Below are 10558 nucleotides of genomic sequence, written 5' to 3' on the forward strand. Positions count from 1 at the left end.
CCAAGATTGCACCAACGCTTGACACGCGTCGGCTGATGTCACTGTTGCATCACGTTTAGGGTTTTGCAACCGTTTTCAAGATGAGCTGGCACCTTCACGTGCCACCATCATTGTCCTCATAACCGTTCGGATGACGTCACAACCATCATCATAGCCATGGTTGCTGTTCTGATGCGGGTGAGTTGGATCGTCGGCCAAGCCATGCTCGGTGCCGAGCATGTTGTGGGACCTTCGGCATCTATCCAAACGAACGTATCTTCCACCCCGAGCAGGTGTAGGGAATGAACCATGAAAGGAGGAGTAATTTAGACGAACCCTCGGCGACAGGGACCTTCGGCTACGGTTGCTGATCCGAAAGTCCAAAGAAAGATGTCTTGGAGTTGAAAGTAATACTAGATCACGCTCGGAATGGCCCGAGCCATTTTGCTCGGCCTGCTACAGAATACTTGTTATCCGGAGATGCCCCGAGCTCACGACCATTACAGAGCTAGGGCAGCTTCCCTCGCTTTCGGAACTGTGGATCGGTGGTTGCCCCAACGTCGAATCGTTTTCTACAGAGGATCAAGCATTCTGTCTGCCTCCCTCGCTTATGCATTTGGAAATGTACGGATGTCCTTTACTGAAAGAGAGGTGTGAAAAGAAGAAAGGCCAATATTGGCCCCTCATTTCTCACATCCCTGAAGTCTACATAGACCACATACTCCAAGATACTAGGCCCCAGGTACGTTTAACATCAAAAAAAACCTAATATCCACTTCTCCTTATATATATCAAGCCAATGAAGCTCTTAATTCCTTTCACTAACTAATAAATCTTATCTTGGTTTTGTTTTTTTCTGAAAATGTCTTGGCTGGTTTGCACAACTGATTCTGGGATATACTACTCCGTAGCGTACATTTCATGGTCGACCCACTCCTACCACACGCCACATGGTTCACACTCTCTCTCTCACACACACACGCATATATCATCATCAGATATCAATTTTTAGACACTAGTTTTGGTCCTTAATTGGTTGACTAATTTACATTTCAACCCTTTCAAACATTTTAACACTTTCAATTGTGATAAAATTGGCAAGCGAAGTGGAGTGTAATTGATGCCTCACTTGTACTCCAATGCATATGGGAAGGGTTCGATTCCCATAAGCACACATCCCTTTCCCAAGTCCCCTAGGATAGACTAGATTAGGATTAACAGCAAAAAAAAAAAATTATTGTTATCAAACTGTTTAAAGGATTAATGGAGTATGACAATAAATAGTTCTTTGATTTGACGTTGGATAATTTTTGACGCAAGTGCCAAAAAAAAAAAAAAGACCAAATAAAGATACAGCGAGCGTGATTTATAATATATTATAATAATTAAAATGTTTGATTTTCAATGTCTACATGATAATTTATTTTGGTGCCTTAAGGTAAAATTGCAATCAAAAGTTATTACGATTATAGGTGTTTTCTTTTATTATTGTTATTCATGACCAGATATGATAGATCAAGAGCTCTCAACTTTATTTTCTTGTATGTTTGCACTACTGCAGTTCTGAGAAGTGGAGACTATGTTATACTTCTTTGGAATGCCATTTTCTCAAGTGATACTTTGCAACAAGATGAAGGGACACGGTATTCAATCCTTCCATAACTTTTAACACTCCCAATTTTCTCTGTCCAAAAGTGTGTTATCTGCATAGTTGTCATTAGAAAATTCTTTTTGTTTATGTCTTTTATCATGTGCTTGATGAAAATCCACTAGTGTGAGATTTTAGCAGAAGCACAAGTTGAAACTCTGGCAGAAAGCATGGCCTATTTTTGCATTTCTTTCCATGCACGACTATATCGGATGGCAAACAAGAGTAGTCAAATGGCATCAGACGTTTGCATAAAGCTGTTGGCCTATATTTTGTCTTCAGACGATTTTATAAACCATGGAGCATCTTTATGCATTTGGTTTTTTATTTTGCTTCTGATTCTTTCAGCAAATACTAATGAATCAAGTATTTGACTAGGGTTTATCCAAACTTTCTCACATTTCTCAAATTTTGCAGCCCTTCAACTGATACATTTTTGGCACCAACCATTTGGAGTTTCGAATGGTGAATTTTCGGGTTGTGGTGTTCACAAGTTTCAATGTGTTTTCAGAGCTCAGGATGTATCCAATTGGACAGTCAAAATATTTTTATGTGTGTGTGTATTTGCGTCATTAGATTTCAAGTCTTGTAGTGACAGAACTTCGAAGGTTAAATTGCTATGTGGTGTCTAAATGCCTTTGATTATGTTGTTCTTCCTACTTTCCTTCCTGCAACACTCTCATTTTTTAATCAAATCGTCCTCCACTTATTTGGTAGTATCATTTCCAATTATCTATAAGACTTTTAAGCTACTAGACTCATATTTCATAAAATTGTGCTTGAATCGTGCCTTGTGGCTCCGCCTAATCCTGCATATTTACAGAAATTTTGAGGATTTTTCTATCAGCTTTTTGTGTTCATTAAAGCTTTACTATTAGTGGTTTAGTGGACTAGTACCACCCATGATATTCCCATGTGTACGTCCTCCATTCGAAACGATGGTGAAAGCCTCATTAAGCTCGTGTTAATCTACTCATTTTCTGGACCAACTATGATACGAGCACACCATGAAACAAGAAGATGATTTATGTCTGGTGGTGAAGAATTGGTTTATTGCTTTTATTTCTTGATGATCTTGTTATACAGCCAAGAGCAAGCATCAAGTGATTTCATAATGGAATGAGATGTCGTGCCCTTGATCTAACAATTTGAGCAACGGCTGGCTACTCTAGATTTGGATAGAATCTTTGTACCCTCAAAGATGTCTACCATTGTGATTAACCATTTATGCTTTACCAAGTTGGCTTCGAAACCTGCAACGCGCACTTTCCCTTTCTCTGGGCTATTCTCTCCCGTTGTATCCCAAAGCAAAATTGTAGGGAAAAAATGAATACCATCGTGACCATGTAACCGTCAAATAATGCGTGTTCATGGTGATAACCGTCAAATAATACCATCCTCCTCTTCGCTTTCCTTCGGAAATCCAAATTCCAACTGTGCTAGATTATTCTTATTTTTATAGTTTCGCAGCATCTTGCAAAAAGTAACAGACAAGAACAAACTAATGAACAACTACCATATACTAAAAGAATTCCCGTGTACTATTAGCTAATATTCCACAGAAACAGTTACATGACAATAATATGTCATACAACTCAGAGTCAGTTCCACAATCCTTCCTTCTGATCACCAACCAGGGGTGCTGGAGGTTGTGTCGGTATTCGTCTCACAGGGTTGACTCGGTTACCACTCAGCCGCAGGAGCACCGCCGTAGACTGCCCGTCGAACCAACTTATGTCTGTACTCTCTCTCTCGAAAAGAACAATTGTATTGTAGAAGTAGTAGAGATGCTTTGGATTGTTTTTAGTGTGTTGAAACCAAAGGTAGAGGTCCCCTTTTATAGCTGAAGGATGAGCCTCTGCCATGAATGCTGCAATGAAGGTGGAGGAGCCTCTCAATCAATAGGGAAATGATTCTGCAATTCAATTCTGGAATAAAACTGATACAGTTATTATTCCCGAAATTGAATACATAATCATGGGTAATAACTTTGGGTAATCAACCCAGCTTTGACCATCCAACCGTGCACTGTTGTTGGTCCAAAATTCACTTTGAGAGACAATTTCTCATTCATCTCTCAATAGAATTTGTTCATTTCTTTCACCGATTTAAACTCCTTAGTAAGGAGTATCTAAAACCCACTTGGGCCCACCTCGCGCGGTGTGGGTCCCACCAAATTTTTTTTGGTTAAAATTTCATTTTTCCAACAATCCCCTACATGAATGAATTGGCTGAATTCGACTCGGGAGACAAAGCTGACACAAGAGAGAGTACAATAGAAAAATTCCGCATAGGATAGGTAACTTTTGGCCTTGAACCTTCCCTTGTGAATACCTATCGGATTTACTGGCTGACCAGTGAACATGTTGTCTTGAACTGTTCTACCATTTGTGTAAACCAAGACAACAAGCATCACACGGAACTCCTCTTAACACAGTTTAGTTCTCACTGTTGGGTTCGTTTTGGCCATGACACCCCTTCCTGATTCTGCAAGTATTTTTTCGAGAATTTTGCCTTCCTAAATTCTCAAAGAAGCGGTCCCACTTCATACTCACATAGGTGACCTTATTATAAAGGGTATCCTGCTATACCCGGCCTGGCATTCCAGGGCATAAGAGTCATTAAAAGCCAACGCTTAACCTATTTCCATTTGCAGGTATCATTGTTTCGCACCATAGGAATGAGTAAGAGAGCATGTCTCCACAGTGATCGTTCTCCGTTACTCGCAAGTAGGTTATCCCATTGAACCTAGATCTTGGGATCTCCAATAAGCTAGATTGGGTTTCCATCACGGTAACACGAGCATAGTAGGCTTTAGCCCCATTCCCTTCGATGCTTTCTTAACTAACTATTTGTTTAGCCCTTTCGTTAGCGGATCCGCAATGTTGTCCTTTGACTTCGCATAGTCAATAGTAACAACCTCAGTTGAGAGTAATTGTCTAATGGTATTGTGTCTATGACAAATATGCCTAGACTTACCATTATACATATTACTTTGTGCCCTTCCTATTGTTGATTGACTATGGCAACGGATGCAAATTGCTGGCACAAATTTCAACCATCTTGGAATATCTTCTAGAAAATGGCGTAGCCATTCCACCTCTTCAGTTGCTTTATCTAAAGTAATGAATTCAGATTCTATCATAGAACGTGCTATACACGTCTGTTTTGAAGATTTCCAAGAGACAGCTGCAATACCAAATGTAAAGACATATCCACTTGTGGATTTCGAGTCTTTCATATCTGATATCCAGTTTGCATCACAGTACCCTTCTAGTACTACTGGATATCTGGTATAGTGCAGTCTCAAATCACGAGTATGCCTTAAATAGTGTAGTACTCTCAGTATCGCCTTCTAGTGGTCATGCCCTGGATTACTCGTGTATCTACTCAGTCTGCTAACTAAATAGGCTATGTCGGGTCTTGTACAGCTCATCGGGTACATTAGACTCCCAATTATCCGAGAACACTCCAATTGGGATACCCCTACCTCCACATTCTTGGATAAATGGAGATTTGCATCCACAGGAGTCCTTGTTATACTCGTATCAGATTTGCTGAACTTCTCAAGAATCTTATTGACATAATGAGACTGAGATAGTGCAAGTCCATCAGATGTTCTAGTGATTTTAACACTGAGTATTACATCTGCAAGACCCATATCTTTCATGTCAAATTTCGAGTTCAACATCTTCTTCGTAGATTTGATAATCGTATCGTTACTACCAACAATGAGCATGTCATCAACGTAGAGACACAAAATGACGTACCCTTCGTCTGTGTCTTTGACATATACACATTTTTCACACTCGTTGATTGTGAAACCACTTACCATCATAGCATTGTCAAATTTCTCATGCCATTGTTTCGGTGCTTGTTTTAGACCATACAAAGATCTAACAAGTCTGCAAACTTTCCCTTCTTGACTTGGCGCGAAAAAACCCTCGGGTTGTTCCATGTAGATTTTCTCATCTAAATCGCCATTTAGGAAAGCTGTCTTTACATCCATTTGATGTATCTCAAGATTTCGCGGAGCTACAATTGAGTTTATCATTCGAATGGATGTGCTCCTGGTGACAGGAGAATAAGTATCAAAGTAGTCTAGGCCTTCCTTTTGCCTATACCCTTTAATGACAAGCCTAGCTTTGTACTTATCTATTGATCCATCTGCCTTCATTTTCCTCTTGAAAATCCACTTGTAGCCCAAAGGCTTACTACCAGGAGGAAGATCCTCCAGTTCTCACGTATGGTTTTGCATAATGGAATCAATTTTACTCTTAATAGCCTCTTTCCATAAAGGACCCTCAGGAGAGCTCACAACTTCCTTGAATGTTCGAGGCTTACTTTCCAACAGATACGTTAGGAAGTCTGGACCAAAGGATGTTGAAGTTCTAACCCATTTGCTACGTGCTCAACCTCAACTTCTTCCTCTTGGTCTTGACTGCTTTCATATGCAGTAAAGTCCGCTTTACGGAACTTGACCCTTTTATGGATCTATAAGAAAAGTATGTGTTCAAAGAACGTCACATTCCTAGATTCCATGATAGTGCTCTTGTGAATATCCAGTATCTCGGATTCATACACAACAAACCGATAGGTTATGTGCGCAACCAATAAACACACAATTAACAATCCTTGGCCCTATCTTCTCCTTTTTAGGTGGAGGTACAGCTACTTTTGTGAGACACCCCCACATTCGAAGGCAACCTTAAATCACACACCTCAGTGTGGATTAAATCCAATGCCTTAGTACTTTCTTTCAACTCATTGATAGGAAGTTTTTATCACCTGGACCTTCACAAGACAATCACTTGCCTATCCTGCTCATTTCCTAAATGAGAGGTACTTGTTCCCGCAGGAACCACTGTTGGCGCACCGAACAACGATGGTCAAACCACTTAGGACAATACTGTCACATGTATTTCCATTTGTTAGACCTACTTCCGAAAACACTTGGCTTAACAAAACCGAGTATAGCAGCTGTATCCACTGAGCAGACCAAACACACAGGACCGTGGCCGAGCAATGTCAAGGCCGAAGCCAATTAAGTAGACTACTCCAGAGGCCAATGATCTGAAGCCGAGTTGCGTACGACTAACTGAGACCGTAGCCCAACAGTTTATCCTCTTTATTTTCTCTTTGCTTTGGCAAACGCCGAGCAATCCGCTAAGATACCCATGAGCCGCGAAAATTACCACGCTCCGAACCACCATGCATGTCCTGTTATTTTGCGTGACGGTTTCGAGCACCATCCTTCAGTTACAATTAAAGAGACTTCCACCAACCAAAATTGGTCCGAATCTGTAACAACAGAACCTTTCTCTTCCTGCAAAATCTGCATATTAGGCATTCCAAACCTAATCCAATGGCTAAATGAATCAACGGAAGAAGGAATAAACCAAGTTCTGTACTCAGTATCTTAAAAACCTATCAGAAGCCAGAAGGTGTGAACAAACCGTAACAGCTTTTTTTTTTTTTTTTTCAAAAACTGTAACTGGCCACAAATGTTCCACAAAATCAGTAGAAAAGCGGTAACAGTTGTCCAAAATTCAAACCATAAAGTGATGAACAGTAAAGAATAAATTAGTGATTCAACCCAACCTATGAACTGGCACATAAAACGAGTCACCACTGTGCAATACTAGCATGCGATGCAGAAAGCGTACAATAATTTTCCAAAGATGTCGGGAAGAAATAAAGAGTAAAAGTCAAAACATTTAACTTTGAGAAACTACTGACATGCAAACTAATCAAAATAGGAGCACGTTAAACAAATTCCACTACTGCTTGAACAAATGCAAAAACAATACTATAGACTAATAGCAACTTTGGCAAGTCAAACTAGTAGCAACTTAAATACTTCAAGTACCGCCACAGAGGAAAAGGAACAAAATCACTCTTTTGCAAATATCGTAGAGGATTTCAAACTGTACGTGCAGATATTGAAAGATCCAAATATCGTTTTCCAGAACCTGTTACTAGAACAAAACCTTGTTTCCCTTCTTCGACTCTGTTCATGATGTAAAATCAGACTTTGATCTACAAAACTGTTTTACAAGAAAGAACCGAAAACTATTTTCCAAAAGAAATTTGTCTTAAGATTGTAGGAAAATAATGCAGAACATGAATCACAAAATTAGCAATTCCAACATGAACATGAATCACAAAATTACAGAATATGAAAAGTAGACATAAACTGTAAAAGAGTATTAGCAATTCCAAACCGAGACCCGTTTTGTTCAACGGTGCCCTTAAGACAAATTCACCACCTCACCGGTGCTGGAGGTTATGTCGGTATTCGTCTCACAGGGTTGACTCGGTTACCACTCAGCCGCCGGAGACCGCCGTAGACCGCCCGTCGAACCAACTTGTGTCTGTACTCTCTCTCTCTCTCGAAAAGAACAATTGTATTGCAGAAGTAGTAGAGATGCTTTGGATTGTTTTCAGTGTGTTGAAACCAAAGGTAGAGGTCCCCTTTTATAGCTGAAGGGGGAGCCTTTGCCATGAATGCTGCAATGATAGTGGAGGAGCCTCTCAATCAATAGGGGAATTGATTCTGCAATTCAATTATGGAATAAAACTGATACAGTTATTATTCTCGAAATTGAATACACAATCATGGGTAATAACTCTGGACAATCAACTCAGCTTTGACCCTCCAACCGTGCACTGTTGTTGGTTCAAAATCCACTTTGAGAGACAATTTCTCATTCATCTCTCAATAGAATTTGTTCATTCTTTCACCGGTTTAAACTCCTTAGCAACAGAATCTAAAATCTACTTGGGCCCACCTCGCGCAATGTGGGTCTCACCAAATTCTATTTGGTTAAAATTTCATTTTTCCTACAGCAAGAACATCAACATCACGGTGCGAGCTGGATTTGGAACCTAGGATGACTTAGGGCAGCAATGTTTTAAGTGAAAAATATTTCCCCCATAAGTTGTTCCGGACTACCAAAATGCTCTCACCCTGGAAATGCTATACTCGCAAAGAAAAAGAATTACTACGAAGTTTTCACGCACAGAGGAGACATTCATTCAGTATATAAAACGGGACTGGTCCTTCGTCATTTGAATAGCACTACTCTTGTAAATGCTATCTATTTCACAAGCTAATACAACTGTACTTCAAGTATGATCCAACTTAACAAGTCTGATATGCCCTATTCTTGCTACAAAACTCTTACTAAACTCAGATAGCGTTTTCTCAAAAATAAAATAATCCTCAGAATTGCGGCACTTGGCCGTCATGTTCTTGTTTTCTCGTTACAAGTCTTACATCTCACATCTCATCACAAATACCGCACAAAAAATGAAAGAAAAACGAAATGAAAAGCACTCCTCCATAGCTTTTTTAAGGTTCGTACCACATCCATGCGCTTACCTCAAAATCATTTTCCTCAAGATAATGGTTCCCATTAACTCATCCACGGTCAAGAGACATCACGCATTACCAGTTCGACCAGACGTTTCGGTTTCCAGTCCCCCAATTCTTAGACAACAAAAATGAAGACAACGTGGAAATTGAGCAACCACAAGGACATAATAACTAATTATACTTTGACAAACGAATACTATGTAGACGGGAAACAAGAAACTTGCACTACAAAAAAAATGAGCGACAGTGACAAAAAAGTTGTCACTGAGCTGTCACTAAAAATGTGTTGCTAAAAAATATAGTTGTCACTATAGGTGAAAAACTGTCACTAAAATTTTTTAGCAACACACTTTTAGTGACAGCTCAGTGACAATTTTTTTGTCATTGTCGCTCATTTTTTTTATAGTGTTGGATCGTGTAAAGAAAGGGGAATTTTATTTCTTAACTTCAAAAGCACAAATAGACGAAGCAAACCTTAAAATTAAAAGAAAGCAAAACTAAAATGAAACCATGCGAAATGGTGTAACCATCGCCAACAATTGAGGTACATACAATACACTAGAATCAGGGCTGGCTTATGGCCAAGGCTGGGGAAGCCCGCGCTTCTGGCCCCCCAAAAAAATTAAAAACGAGGGCTCTCAAAATTTTATGATCCCTATATATATATATATGGTCAAAAAAAAATTGCACTAGCATCCTTTACACAAAATAGGACCAATTGAAATTTAGGAGTCACAAAATAGGTCCAAATGATGGAATTACTCATTAGTAACACTAAGACGTTAAAAAAAAAAAAAAAAAGAGACGGCTGGAGCCTGGAAGATATTTTCAGTTCGGTGATTGCAAAGTACTCAATCAGGCCCTATCTCTTACGCTGTCATCTATGTTGGAATATCAATTTTTTTATAGTTAGATGGAATTAGAAAAAAAGAACTCCTAAAAGAAAAGCAGAGCAGCCGATCAAAAAAGAAAAAGAAAGAAACACAAACGCTTGAGGAGTTGAAGGGGAGGAAAGATATAGGAAGGCCTCATTCAAGAGGTTTGCTTCCGGCCTCTAAAATTTATGAGCCGGTCCTGACTAGAATGTTTATTAACTATTCTGGGTGGTCAAGTGAATGATGAACCAAAAAATGTTTATTATCCTCTTAAGTCTTTCCTAGCTGACCTCCAGTTTGCCTTCAAAACAATGTTATTAATCTCGTACCATACAGCCCGTTTTGAGAGGAAAGCGGTTCAGTCGAGTGACCTCATTTTGGCATGTCCGAGTATTCCGGCCCTTCTCAGTTCCCGCCCCTGTTCTAAGCAGTACGAATGAGGGCCTAACTTATTGCCTCTTTAATAGTCACAAACATGGCGTCATTACTTTCAATGTACGTATCTCTGCAGTTTGTACCCTATGGTACCTTCACTCTATGTAGACTAGTATAGCGCTCTTGATTTGCAACGGTGGAATCATCGGTAGGAAAATGACTTACCAAGATTTCAGCTGTAAATAATTTTACACTGGTTTGTGGCAAAAATCTTTTACCGCGGAAACCAAACACCAAAAGTTA

At 39.6% G+C, this 10558-nt stretch overlaps 1 protein-coding gene and 1 long non-coding RNA gene across 2 annotated transcripts in view; one reads left to right on the forward strand and one right to left on the reverse strand.

Annotated features, from left to right (window-relative positions):
* Positions 1 to 440: 440 nt before the first annotated feature.
* Positions 441 to 2349, forward strand: LOC131334776 (uncharacterized). The gene is made up of 3 exons (XR_009202275.1): positions 441 to 721; positions 1541 to 1622; positions 2045 to 2349. It is a non-coding gene; the product is annotated as an uncharacterized LOC131334776 (long non-coding RNA).
* A 6322-nt stretch (positions 2350 to 8671) lies between these two features.
* The window catches only part of LOC131334762 (uncharacterized), a 64544-nt gene continuing 62657 nt past the window's right edge, over positions 8672 to 10558 (reverse strand). Inside the window, exon 11 of the mRNA XM_058369999.1 lies at positions 8672 to 9142. The gene's annotated coding sequence lies outside the window, so the exon portion shown is untranslated. The remainder of the gene's footprint in view (positions 9143 to 10558) is intronic.

This window comes from Rhododendron vialii, chromosome 7a, assembly GCF_030253575.1.
Source record: "Rhododendron vialii isolate Sample 1 chromosome 7a, ASM3025357v1".
Lineage (NCBI taxonomy): Eukaryota > Viridiplantae > Streptophyta > Magnoliopsida > Ericales > Ericaceae > Rhododendron > Rhododendron vialii.